Raw genomic sequence first — 14,345 nt, forward strand, 5'->3', positions numbered from 1 at the left:
TGATACTCTGAAAGGGGCTACATAACTTAGGAATAATCTAATTATTTCATAATTTATTCATGCTATATTGATAAATATTAAATTCACATACTTTTTTTTTGATACACCAAGCAGAGATATCTGAGAAAATTGGCTGTAAAGTAGGATCTTTTCAGAGAGGGTCAGAGTGTTGATCTGCATTACCTGTAGTGAGAATTTGAATTTGAAGCCATTTGGCTGAATGGGGTGGCATAAGAAACACTGTTGGCAGAAGAATAGGTAGCCCACAAAGTAGCAGTGGAGGATGACCACAGGATGAGAGGTGTGAGCAGTGTGTTCCAGAGAGCAGGCAGGACTGTGCTTGGGATGGCCCATCTCAGAGCCAGCAGGCAGCTCCAATGTCCCATCTCTCCAAGGCATTCCAGGTTCACATAGACAAGAACCCAGCTTGGCACCTTGGCAGTGGGGTACCATTTCTCCTTGTCCTGTCCAGCTGAGCTAACGGGGCATCCTTTGGGGAAAATGTTGCCCCTCTGGTCTCTTTTAGGGGTTTGGAAGTTGGCTGGGAGGCTCTGTTCCCATGTAACATGTTAGGGCATGACTGAGCCTCGGGGGAAGAGCTGCCTGCCATTGGACTGTAGGTGGTTTCTTGTTCTGAGCTGATAAATTTAAGATGAATTCCATTCATCTAAAGATTTTTAAGTTCATCTCTGTAGGCAAACCTAAATGAGTTTTAGTTAAATGAGGTACCAAAATAGGCAACTGAGCAAGGGCTTGTCTTCCAAAAGCATTTGTGAGTCATGATGCAGTTTCTAGAGGCATAGTGTTGTGCACGGTGGGCAGGTTCCCAGCCCTCCCCAAGAGTATTTGTACTAGGTATTTACCCTAAGGCGTCACAAGCCTTTCACTTTCACCTTCCCAGGAATGTCATTGGAACTACGAATTTCCCCAGCTCTTCAATTGCTCTGTAATTGGAATTCCTCCCTCAGGGTGCAGCAAACTTGTTTCGACCTCAGGGACTTCTCAATTGCTGTTCTCTGCCTAGAACATTCTTCCCCTAAGAATCTGAATGACTGCTTCCTTCTCAATGGAAGGTCAGCTCCAGTGTGACCTCAGGGATACTTTCCCTAATATCTAGATAAAGTACCACTGCCTGCTACCATCATAGTCCTTCAGACCTGGGTTCATTGCTTGCTGACTTGTTCATATTCTGTTCCCCCCAACACAAACACAAGAATATAAGTTCTGTGAAAGCATGGTTCTTGTCTCCCTTGTTTACCTGTTCTTAAGCCTGGTAGAGAGTAAACTTCCCAACCTGCTGCATGTGATAGTAGGCAAAAAGTTTACCCCTTTGGACATAAAATAGGGATAACATCACCTGTGCTTCCTGCCTCATAGAAAAACTGAGGACCTGGAGTTAGGGTGCCGAAGATACTTTTTCTCCCAGAAACTTGTGACTAATTTTTTGATTCCATATATATATATGGATATATTGCAAATATCAATACCATTTACCCAATTACATAACCCCAAAAGACTTAGAACACATTTTGTGCTTGTCTTTGCTTTGCTCCCCACTAAACTATTCCTTAAACAATAGTAACCAGTTTGTCCAGAGGCCATATCCTTAAGGTCCCTCCCTTCAGCACCCTTCCTTCACAGCTTCTTGATTGCCTTGAGTCTTTCCAGGACCACTGATAATTGTCTTCCAACCAGCAGTTCAGTTTGTATTCTTTCCCCTCTTCCACCTCCCAAATTTGTCATCCACACTGCAGGAAAATAATTGTTGTGGAAGGCAAATTCCACACCAATACTGCTTAGTTTAATAATCATGTAATGACTTGCTTTGCCACAGGATCATGTCCAAATACCTTGAAGAACCATGTAAGGCAGTCTTCCTCTGTGTGCTTCTGCAACTCTCCAGCTTCACCACTTGCCCTTCTGTCATTTCTAAATCATCAGTGCACACAACATGGACAGAATGTGCACAGTCATGTGCCATATGCACCAACCATCCCAAACTGTTTGCAGTGCAGAAAGGAAGGATTCCAGGTGGCTTCACTCCCCTCTATCTGTGGTGTTCACATTGCCTTGTCAAACACCTGCCCATCTTTTAAGAGTCATTTCAAGTGTACCTATTCTTAAAGAACATTCCAAACACTTGCCCTCTCCCCACCACTTCCAAGAGCTCCTCATTTCTTCCTCTGCACTGCCTCTGAGCCTTGTAGTACGCCTATTATAATACCCATGTCAGAGATCATCTCTGCCTTCTCCTCAGTGCTCCTTCATGGTCAAGTTATTTGATTCATCTCCTGAGCTTCCTGGGCCAGGCATTATACTTGGCATGTTAATCAGTATCTGGAAAAGAACAAAACAACCAAATTCAGTGTACTTATTATCTAGTAGAGGGCTTCATTCAATAACATACTTTTGACTGATATTTGAAAAATTGAAAGATCTTCTTGAAGGTTAGAGTTAGGAAGAAGGGATATTGTATTTATGCTGTTAATAGATATCAGTTGAATGGCCAAAATATTTTGTCAATGAGCTAGTGTTAACTGAACATTTACTGTGCTCAGAGTTCTGGATGTGGCCAATTGCAGGGGATGCTTGAAATAGCTTTTGGACATTTCTGAAATGACTCTGGCTTTATCATTTCACTGGGTCAAAATGTTAAATTGTCAGCACAGGTTCTCAGCTTCCAGGCAGTTTAGAACATAGTGCCTGAATGTTTTTTCACCCACTACCCTCTTAAAGGATTTTGAAACACTGTGTCCTTTCCTCATCCATTTAAAAAGATAATATGTAAAAATTTTATCTTGACTTTAAATCATTATAAAAGATGGTGCTTCTTACATTATAAATATTGATTTACAAAAACCACTCTTTTTAATGTACACAATGGAAGCTAAATTAAATACCAAAGTGCTTTTGTATCTACCGTGTCATCCATATAAAAAAAAAAAACACATTATAAACAAACTCTTCTAGAAAAGCCAGGAATTTTACATAGTTGTTTCCCTTGCAGAACTCATTTCATTCCTCTTCTCCTATAAAACTTAATCCCCATATAACATTCTTGTGTTTGATATCTTTTCTTGATTACAAGTGCATTCTTAGCTCACTGTCATCCATGTACATCCACCCCTTGGCTCAGGACACCTGCTGGACATTGGTTGAACATCAATTTCACCTTTTCTGTCTCTTACTTCAAGAGACAGAAAAGGTCCTCACAAAATTGGGAAGGAGGAAAAAGAAAAGTAGAAAAGGAAATCAGTGCAGGACCTGACTTTTGGTGAGGGAGCTAAAAAGGGGAAAACACTGTTTTACTGGGACACACACAGGGAGATCAGTTGGGATTGAAGGAGATCCAATGAGGGTGAGAGGAGTGCACAGCAGATGCCTGGCTGACAGAACTGAAAGAAACCAGCACAAAATATCCCTGTAATCAATCCCCAGACCTTGACTTGAGCTGCTGATGCTGAGCTAGGAATGTCTGCTGAAGCTGAGGGAGAGGGCTGAGGCTGATGGCACAGACTGAGTCTCATGGGGTTGGAGTGTGTTGTTTTCTGTGATTGGTAGTGTCTACAGAACAGAACTGCCTGGGACCTGAATTCAAAAAGCAACATTGCTGACGCACATGGTGTGGATTATCTAGGTATCTCATGGACATATTCACTATCTCTGCAGGTCCAGGACCAAATTTGGCATTTTTGCAATAGAAGAGAAGCACGGCTCTATCAGAACCATCATAATTTTGGTCTGAGGGACCCAGGGGAAGTTCGGGTTGAAATCAGAATCCATGGCCAAAGAACCTGCATATTTCATAGGCACAACTGTGATTTTTATTGGGTCCAAGGCAGAGGGTGTGGATATGCTCTGTGGTTGTCTTGGCGGTCCCATGCCACAAGGAAGAGAGAGCCAAGAGCAGAGATCTGGGTGCACAGAAGGGGAAGTTGAAGCCTTTCCATCAGCCTTGTCTACCACATGCAAATGTAACAATAGGGATGGCACTGACCTGGTACTTCACTGAGGACCCAGCTGGGGGACTGAAGGATCATTACAGCAGGCCCTAGTGCATGACATCTTTAGATTTGTTTCCACTGGTGTTTCTGTGTAGAATTTGGACATTCCCATGGCAATAGAAAGGACAAAGGAACTGTTATGAGTGTGTATTGGAAACATTCCAACACCACATACCACAGCCTGCACCCCAGAAATGGTTTGGAAGTCTCAATTCCTATAAAAGGAGAAGCCCTAGCCACTCTCCAATCTGTGATAAACACCTAATCAAAATGAGGCTCTGTTAAACAACAAAAGTAGATTGTGTTCACCACAACAAAAACCACATTGGCAATCATAGAAATAACAGGCAATGCACTCACAAGAATGACATGGCACCACACCATACCAAAAACAGATCTCACAGCAATATCATGGAAATGTGAGCAGCCAACATAGGAAATCTTCCACTTAAAAAAAGCCCTTCAAGTCTACAACAGATAACTGACAATCTTTAACCCATAAAGATAGAGAGCTATAATAAAATGAAAAAGAAGAACCATTCCCAGACCCAACCTCCAACACACTTGGAAACTGAACAAAAAATAAATTAAAAAAAGGAAGCATGTGAACACCCTTATCTACAGAACAGACTGAAATAAAAATTAGATTATGACTACTTCTTAAAAAAAAAGTTTTAGTTTTCTAAAATGTCTGAATTTTCAAAGCCACATTTTATATTCTCCACCACCTTTTTCTTGTCAATGAGCCTGAGTAAGGTGTTCACTCAGTGACCAAGAAGATCTCAGGTGTTGTCAGCAGGACCTAAAGCAAGCCTCCTCCTACTTGCTTCATCAAAAGAAAATCGACCTATAGTTCCTGCCACTGAGCCAAGAAAACAGGCAGTGAAAAGACATTCAGTGTTGTTAATCATCAGAGAAATGCAAATTAAAACCACAGTGAGATATTACCTCGTGTCTACCAGGATGGCTATCATCAAAAAGACCACAAAACCACAAACATTCAGCAACAATGTGGAGAAAATTGAACCCATATATACTGTTGGTGTATAGTTTATACAGAGACTAGTGTGTGAGAGCTGAGTCCTGGAGGCCTGTGATTTATCCAGGAGGTCAAGTCATTGCAGGCAGCATGTGCTGCTTGAAGCCAGTTTTCAGCCCTGGCTGTCCATGCGCATCAGTCTCCTCAGGAGCTGAGTCCCCCAAAATCACACACCCCCACCCAGAGATTCTGATATAATTGGCCCAGGCATCCAGATTTGAAAAGCTTCCCACTTGATTCAATGTGTAGTCACATTGAGAGACACTGTGAGAAACTAGTTCACTCTGGGTTTAGTCAGTATAGTTTATACACCCAAACTAGGAAAAGAAGGAACAATAGAAATGCAAACTATTACAACCACTATGGAAAACAGGACGGTGGCTTCTCAAAAAACTAAAAATAGAACTAATATATGATCTAGCAATTCCACTTCTGGGTATTCATCCAAAGAAAATGAAAACATTAACCTAAAAATATATATGAACCCCAATGTTCATGGTAACCTTATTTACAATTGCCAAGATATGGAAGCAAACTAAGTGTCCATCAACAGATGACTGGATAAAGAAGTTGTGGTATATGTAAAATGGAATATTACTGAGCCATAAAAAAGAATGAAATGTTGCCATCTGCAACAATATAGAGGACTTGGGGAGTATTATGCTGAGTGAAATAAGTCAGACAGAAAAAACAAATACTGTAGAATATCACTTATATATGAACTCTGAAAAAGAAAACTAGTGAACATAACAAAAACAACAACAACAACAACAACAAACAGACTCACCGGTATGGAGAACAAACTAATGGGTTTCCATGGAGACAGGGAAGAAGGGAGGGCAAGACTGGGATAGGGAATTAAGAGGTACAAACTACTACTTATACAATAAATAAGCTACAAGGATATGTTATACAGCACAGGGAATATAGCTGATATCTTATAATAACTATAAATGGAGTATAACCTTTAAAAACTGCAACCTGGAACTTATATAATATTGTACATCAACCCTACCTCAATTAGAAAAACGTCGAAGACCAGTTTGCCCCATGTGACCCAGGTCCCTCCAGTTTTGCCTCCTTTTCCTATCTGTAGGGCTCAGTGTCATCATCTGATAAATAAGGTACTCAGGCTAGAAGGCCAGCTGTACTTCAAGAATCCTGTAAATCTATTGAAAGCAAACTAAATGATCAAATGAGAAAACTCAACCCCAGCATGAGCAATCCTTACTGCTGGCAGAAGTTCCATCGCCACCATGATGAAATGAGGACTAGATAGTGCACACTTGTTCCTTGCTTTCATGGACAGGAAGACACAGCTGATGTTATGTGAGATTTAAGAAGTAGGGAGAACAAGCCACATACTGCACTAAACTTAATACTCTCATCTGCCTTTGCTTTCCCTTCCTTGCACATTTATTGGAAGTGAGATGTGTTTAATTAAGGTTATATACCAATAAAAACCAAATTATTATTTGCTTTTACCCATCAAATTTGTCTATATAGAAAATGTTTTCCAATAATAAAAATAGCATTTATTAATCATAAAATTTCAAATAATTTTAAAACACAAAGAGTAGAAAGTAAGAGTTATCCATCTCTTGCCCAGATATATTTTATTTCCTTTAAGGAGTTTAACACATATCATACAATACCTTTTCTTATATATATATACATAAAGTATATTTTAAATAAAATGAAATAATACAATGTGTAAACTTTACAACTTGCTTTTTCATTTGACAATTTATACTGTAGACATCTTTTCATTTGAATTTACATTGCTTTACCTCATTCTTTTTAAAGGCTGAATAGTATTCTACTGTCCAGATGAAATAAACTGTATTAAGCCCTCCCTACTGAGCCTGGTCCTCTCCTCCCTACGGTGCAGGCCCCTGCATCTTTGAAGGGGAGATGTGGTCTTGGGGGAAGAGCAGGATGTGCAGACAGAGGTGAGCAGGCAGGGAAGCAGGGCCAGCTGACTGCCACTTTCTGCCCCTCCCCTCTGGCTTTCAGCAACACTTCCTTCATCCTACAGTTACATGAACTGCCTTTTTCTCCTTTCAAGTTTCAAAATTCCCTGCACTCAAAGAATTTTGGAGAAACATTACATGAGCATTTTCTGATTGTTCATTTCAGATTCCTCCTTCTCTCTGACAACAACACATCTGTCACTAATCTAAATACTCATGAAGCAAGACCAGTGAACTCACAGAAAGCAAGAGGGGAAGGAACCCCTTGATCTTTCAGTCAACATGGAGGGTTATTTTGTCCAATTTAAAAATACAGCTGGGCAGATAAGAATAAGAGATACTAGAATATTTAAATCAAATACTTCTGGCTAACTGAGTTATATTGCCAAGCATTTAAGTCACCCTCACTCCAAGAAAAATATTTTACCAGGAATCTGGCCCTTAACAAATCCTATAAAACAGAAGTCAAATAGGACTATCTGCAGACTGGTGGTAAGGGTCTATTATTCTCAGAATGCTGGGCCTTTAATTTCAGAATGAAATCCAAGCATGTTACCCAAGCAGCTTATACCTTATATAGCAGATGGTGGACATCAATGGGACAGTTCTGTGTTACTTTGTCAACAACATCTGAGATGGATTGCATAAAATCCAGGTTGGTGAACAGAATTTTATACAGATATAAAAGAAACAATACACATTTCTCTCAACAACTTTTTTAAAATGTAACTTTAACAAATACAGAATTCACTATGCCTTTTAAACCATCACATTGGAATGAATGTGTCAAATTAATCCAAGTGACTCTGTGCATGGAGTGATGGTGACATGTCCCTTCAAGAGATGAAATGTGTGGGTTTAGAGAGGGAAAAGAAATCAAACAGTAACAAAGACAGACCAGCCCTGCGTTAGAATACACAGTGACTCAAACTTTATATGAGATTGTAAAAAGCAAGTGCTCAGTGTATGTGGCATGTAATGAAAAATATTGTAGATAATGAGCATGTGATGTATAGACACTAATGTCATGAAAAATTAGCCAGGATATAAGAAAAAACCTAGTCAGTGACTCACACTGTAAATCTGAGCTAGAAGACTGGGAATGGGGAATGGTGGTGGCTTCTAGGTGAAACAATCAATATGGTAATAACCATGTTATTAACTAAAAAATCTTACATTCAATTCCATAAGTGAAATAAGCTAAAGTATAAGTAATTCAATTACAAAATTCTTAAAAAAGCTTTAAAAATCATGAAAAGTGTCAATGTGCTCGAGGGAAGAAGAAGGTGCCATGCAGCTGTTCACTGGACTTTGCTGGTTTATGTCTATTTTAACTGAAGTCTATCACGAGCGAATGAGTGCCGTGATATCAGGTACTGTCAGACATACATTGTGTGCCATTTCCCTGAACAGTCATACACATCGAAGAACAGGCAGTGGTTTGTATTTACCTATTAAATGTAAACTGAATGAGGCAGAAAAATATACCAAAATACAAATAAAGTCCATTTTACTTAAACTTTAAAATATTGCCTCTTAGTTACTGCTTTTACAAACGCAGTAATAATTCTTTGTGACTACTTGCTAAACTGATGATATCTTTAATTCTTCTTTCCAAGGCTGTCCTCAGACAGAAGCTTTATCTAACTTGCAGCAGGGAACACAGCAGGACCAGCTGTACTGGGTTAAATGTTGGACTGGGGATGGATCGTCATGTGTGATGGGAAGGTTATATGTACGCTATCGTACTCTTATACAGAGGCAAATTCCAATCAATCCTCGAGATTAACTAGTTTTCTTATCAGTAGGAGATGAATTTCAAATCCATTCTCTTCTATTGCTCTTAAAGCTTCTTCCTAACCACTCTTGGTTTAACCAAACATTAACTATTTAACAGATAGCCAGACCCAAAGAGGAGCATGATGAAACACCCAGTCAAGTGCGTGGACCATGCAGGAGCCAGAGCAGCCACTGAAGTTACAGCCTACACTCCCAAGGTTCTCCCTGAAACGTGGCCACCTCACTTGGGAGCCCAACGGGGAGCCACTCTTGCACACACGAGGTGACAGCATTGCTCCACACACGTCATTCTCTGCACACTCAGAAAGCAAACGTCTTACCTCTGGGTGAAAGAAAATTTCAGGGCCTGGGAAACTTTCCTAGCCAACATCGATAATGAATTTCTTCTGGCTTATGGCATTGTTCCCTGTTTGCTGTTTGATCCACTTCCGCTGATCCACGTCATACTTGGCAAACTTCTTGACTATATTGGGGCAAATGTGACAGTACTTCTCCTGCAGACACACACACAGAGATGTCACCAGGCATTAGCGGCCACCCAGTCTGCCCTCCGGCAAACACCCAGTAACTCCAGCACCACAAACCCCCGACATCAGTCCTGCCCAATGCCACAGCTCCAAGGGACACTTACTGGGCTCAGTGATGTCTAACAGCTATGCTCTGGCCACGTACTCTGCTTTCTTTCCAGCTCTGCTATTAGTCCCAGCCTCACTGTGTCACATGTTGCTGCCTACTATCTGAGATGATGTCTGACGGTGCCTATCAAGTCCCTAGTCTCCATCTCCTCTCTTCTTACTCCTTGTACGCCCCCACGTGGCACCTGCCCAGGCACTCGCTGCCACCAACTGGGACAAGCAGACCGCATCGCAGCCCAACCCATATCTGAAGGCAGCAGATCTGGCCCTGTGGTCACCACATCCGATTGGCAGGTGGTTAACCTGCTCTGCGGTCTGACACAGCACACTCAGTGGCTACATGACAGAGAGTTAGTGAGTGCCTAGGCACGTGGGATGCACAAGTGAATAAAACACACACAGACCCCTGCCCACTGGCCCATACACTAGCTGAGAGTCAGAGTAACAATTGACTGTGATAAATAAGTAAATGGCAGAGCACTTTATAAGATGCTGGGACCATGAACCAAAGGAAAGCACGACTTTGACAGGATGGAGCTGCCACACACTGGGGCATGAGAACCCGCTCAGTGCCAGCCCCAGCCTGTGCTGTGCAAAGTGTTTCCTCAGCTGGTGATGCCTGACTGGGGGTCTCTGGGTTGATCATCTGTCCTTAGAGCTAACCTCACAAGAACAGCAGTTGGCCCCTGGGTACCGGATTCTGAAAGTCAGCTTCCTGTGGGCCAGGTGGGCTTTGTTCAATGCCTGCACTTTGTCAGGCCCAAAGCTGGTGCTCAGGAGGACCTCTGAAGGCATTTTCATGATACTAAGTTCAAAATTTCTTAGAATCCCTGAAATGAAACCTAATACCATCCTTGGTATACTCTGCACAACTGTAAGACTGATGGGCCAGACTTGCTACACACCCCTGTGCTCACTGATAACTGAGTGAGTGGGTCATCCCATACAACTTCAAATCTACCAGGCTGAGGGCAGAAACAGTAAGTTGTCCTAAGACACCAGGTCAATGTCTCGCAGCAACTCAGAGGCTTAACTGAAGGCAGGAAGTGCCTCCACAGTGTTGATGGTGTGCAGTGTGTCAGCCCCAAGTCCTGGACCACCACTGTCCCCACCAACAGAATCCACGCATCCACAGGCCCACTCCTGCCCACAGGGGCAACAAGACACAGGGTAACTCTGACCCACTCCCACAGAGAGAAGTGGGGCAAGAACTAACTGACAGCAGGGATGGGGTGGCTGACCTGCAGGGAACACAAGGAGCTCTTCCACTGCCTACCTTCATGGCTGAGTGATACATTGTCACTGCCCAAATAGGCCAAACCTGGTTCAGGGTCAGAGATGGACCCCAGAGAGCCAGTGAGGAAGGTAAAGCCCACCACGAGGACTAGGAGAGCAGCCTCTGTCACAGTCAGCATACTCAGGGCCCTTCTCACCTGCATGGCCACCCCGACAGTCAGGAGCCAGAGGCTGTGAGACATATTGGTAACAGGAATGGGGAGGTGAGGGAACTTGGGTCAACTATCCAAATTTATTTCCTTGAAGAAACACAAGGAAAGGACTAGGGAAAGTTCTAGGAAATATTTTAACATAAAAAGAGAGTCTTATGCTACTTCTGTAAACCTTCCCCCAGGGGGAAAGGATTGACTCCCATGGGCTGCCCAGGACCACACACCCAAGCTGTGAAGTGACCCATCCCTGGAAACTCTAGTCCTGGGCACACCCGGGCACCCAGCCACCCTACTCACACGGGCCCTGACTCGCACCTGTGCACCCTGTCCTAAAAATACCTCTCCATCCACCAAGAGTGTCATGCAAAATGTGGGACTCCCCCCAGGCACTAGCTTTCCTTCAACCAGCTTGTTACTGGGTGCAAAAGTGGGAGGGAAGGGGGGAGGCTAACCTCCCTTAAACTCCCCTGCAGCTCAGAAACTGTGTGTTCAAGGTCACATGTCACTTCCATGCTTAAATTTTTCTCCAAAAACAAAATCTTTGCTCTTTATATAATAATTATCCTTGTATTACTAAGAATCTCTTCATTTTGACTAAAACAAAACAAAAACAAAACAGTAATTTGTCCTGATTTTGCAACCTGAAGAGAAAATTGCTTTGAAAGGGGTCTGTCAACTGCTACCTACAGAGTGACACAAAGACCAAACCGATGGATCAGTCAAGTGGGCATTTTAAATAAGGACCAATGAGCCATTTTCCTCCGAATCTTACTGATTTAATTTTAGAGCTTCCTGTAACTCCTCCAGCATGGTAACGGAGTCTAGAAAACATAGGTGGACTCTGTTCAATGATTCACCCTAGAACAGCATCACTCTGAATGGTAATTCTCAGGGTACAGAACCACACACAGCAAGAGCTGGAAATGAGTTTGAATTCTGGCTGACTGCACAGGATTCCTCACAGTCACTGCTGCTGCTGTCTGCTCCTTACTCGGGAAATGAAGCCTGGAGGGAGAGGTGCAAGACACATTGGCTAATTGAAGGTTCTGTCTAATCAGGCTCCAATTAAATGACATCGTACTAGGCAGGATGCTCAATACCAGTTATCAAGCTGCTCTCATTTACAGCTGGAGAACTCCACAAGCATCCATGTTCAGAGAAGAGGCTAAGTTTTCAGCCCCTTAATTCAAGTGGTAAACAGATGGAGACCCACATTCATGGGGAGGGGAGGGAAGGCACAGTGGGAGCAGGGGTGGTGGCCACAAGGGGAAGTGTGCAAACACTATTTCTCTCTCACCACCAAACTGGCCCATTTCCCATCTGTTTTTACCTTAATGGCCTTTGTGGTCTCCAGTGGTTGCTCAGGAGGGATTCCCACCTCCCTCTCACTTGGCAGCTGTTGAATGAAATACATATCTCTACCTGCAATACGGATGTGTTTGATGCAGCTTCCAATTACCTAACCTTCCACCTGGGGAGACAGAGAGGCAAAACACCATGTGAGTAACTCCAGGAGGAAAGCCCTCCCTGGACTGTAAGTTAGACTCCTGCCCCCACCTGCCCTGGCAATGCAAGCATTTACTGAATCTCCACTCTGTGCAAAGCTCAGGACTGGGGGAGGGGGAATAAAATGACCATGCATGCAATTCCATTAGGAGAACCTGAGATGCTCTGTAAGCAAACAAAGTGGCCTTTCCATTAGGAATGTGAAGAGAAAACCACAGAAGGCAGTTAATTTCCAAAATGCTGCTGTCTGTCCGAACAATGGGTCATTTTATTGTTCCTCTAACAAAAAGGAAAAAGTTTTAACTATTAATTTTATAAACATTTTTATTGAGTTATAGGCATTTTACAATGTTTTGTCAAATTCCAGTGTAGAGCACAATTTTTCAGTTATACATGAACATATATATATTCATTGTCACTTTTTTTTTGCTGTTTAACTATTAATTTTTAAACCAACTACAAATTGGCTTGCATTTAAAAATCAACCACCTGGTTAGCATGCAGGACTTAGGGTGTGACAACCTGGACTCAGATCCTGTGTCCACATCTGTGGGCAGAGTAACCATGGCCACATCTGTTAACACATATGTTTCAACCTTGGCACCTTCACCCATCATATGCGGTGAGTGGGTGCACAGAAGAGACCCAGTGACAGGCAGCAGGTCAAGTACACAGCATGGTTTAGGCATGCATTAAAGACTCAATAACCGATCTGCTCAGTCTAGTAAGAGCTGCACTTGGTAGGAAGGAACAGTCTGGCAGGTTCCCCTCAACCCTATGCTATGTGAGATCCATGCTGGGGGGAGTTTGGATCCGCTCACCCAGCTGCCCTCCCGGACCAGTGACCAGGCTGTCAGCCATCACCAGCAGGAGAAGGCCAGGAGCTGTTGTGTGGTCCCAGGTCCTCACCAGCCCCCTGGGGTGCCACTCAACATGCAGGCCACAGGCTGGGAAGGTCCAGCTCATGCTGGTGGGAGTAGCTGTGCAGAGTGGACAATGTCCCCACCTGCACCAGGTAGAGGAGGCACTCTGAGCTCCCTGATGGCACTGGTTGCTTGTCACACACTCATGGAGACAGAAGGCTGGAGCAAATCCTCATCCATCTGACAGATGGATCAGTTCCACTATGTACAAGCACAGTTACCACTGAAGTTACAAGAACAGGTGACTGAATTCCTCTTATGTCTTCTGAGGTGCCCAGCTTCTAGAAGTGAGAGAGTGTGTAGCCTTTCTCAGGAGCCCAAGCCAATTGTAAAATATTTAAGATCAAGATAAAAGATATGTACACATTATTAAAATAAAAGTCATAAGAACAGTAGCTCTCACAAACAGAAACTATTCACAATTTCTATACTCAATACATTACATATAACATTTTCTAAAATTAATTCAACCCATGTTGAGTATCAGCTTCATCACAGATTAAATATATTAAAACAACCCACAGCCAATGGTAGGAAAACAAGTAAGTGAGTTGTGCTACACCCACATGATGGGCTGTCAGGTAGTTACTAAATATCTTTCCACAGAGTATTTAACCATAAAGATACATCAGGGATAAGTCAATATGCAAAATACAACCTCAGGAGCACATTGTACAATTAGAACATGAAATCAGATGGAGGGTATCCCAAATGTGCTTAAAATGTGTATCGTGTGTCTAAGAAAAAGAGCTCAGTAGACTATACCAAAAAAGTGTGGCACAGTCCTCTGGGCAGGTTTGTGGGTCATTCTATTTTCTTCTTTACATTTCTCCATTTTACCTAAATTTTGTACAGTAAATGAAATTTTTATAAATAGGGGGAAAAAAACTGCATTAAGAAACAGAGAAAAATTTGAACAACTACTTTCTCTGTGGGCCTGCACGTAGTGTGAAACTTGTTTCAGATGCACAGGGGAGGCCAGGAAGCAGACCCACAGTCACAGACCCTGATCTTGGC

At 42.6% G+C, this 14,345-nt stretch overlaps 1 long non-coding RNA gene across 1 annotated transcript; it reads right to left on the bottom strand.

Annotated features, from left to right (window-relative positions):
- Window positions 1–2,068: 2,068 nt before the first annotated feature.
- On the bottom strand, window positions 2,069–12,446 carry LOC141575194 (uncharacterized). Its single transcript, XR_012502577.1, has 3 exons — window positions 12,230–12,446; window positions 9,137–9,310; window positions 2,069–2,337 (listed from the first exon to the last, which is right to left on the bottom strand). It is a non-coding gene; the product is annotated as an uncharacterized LOC141575194 (long non-coding RNA).
- Window positions 12,447–14,345: the final 1,899 nt, after the last annotated feature.

The sequence above is a fragment of the Camelus bactrianus genome, chromosome 3 (genome assembly GCF_048773025.1).
Source record: "Camelus bactrianus isolate YW-2024 breed Bactrian camel chromosome 3, ASM4877302v1, whole genome shotgun sequence".
In the NCBI taxonomy this organism is placed as follows: domain Eukaryota; kingdom Metazoa; phylum Chordata; class Mammalia; order Artiodactyla; family Camelidae; genus Camelus; species Camelus bactrianus.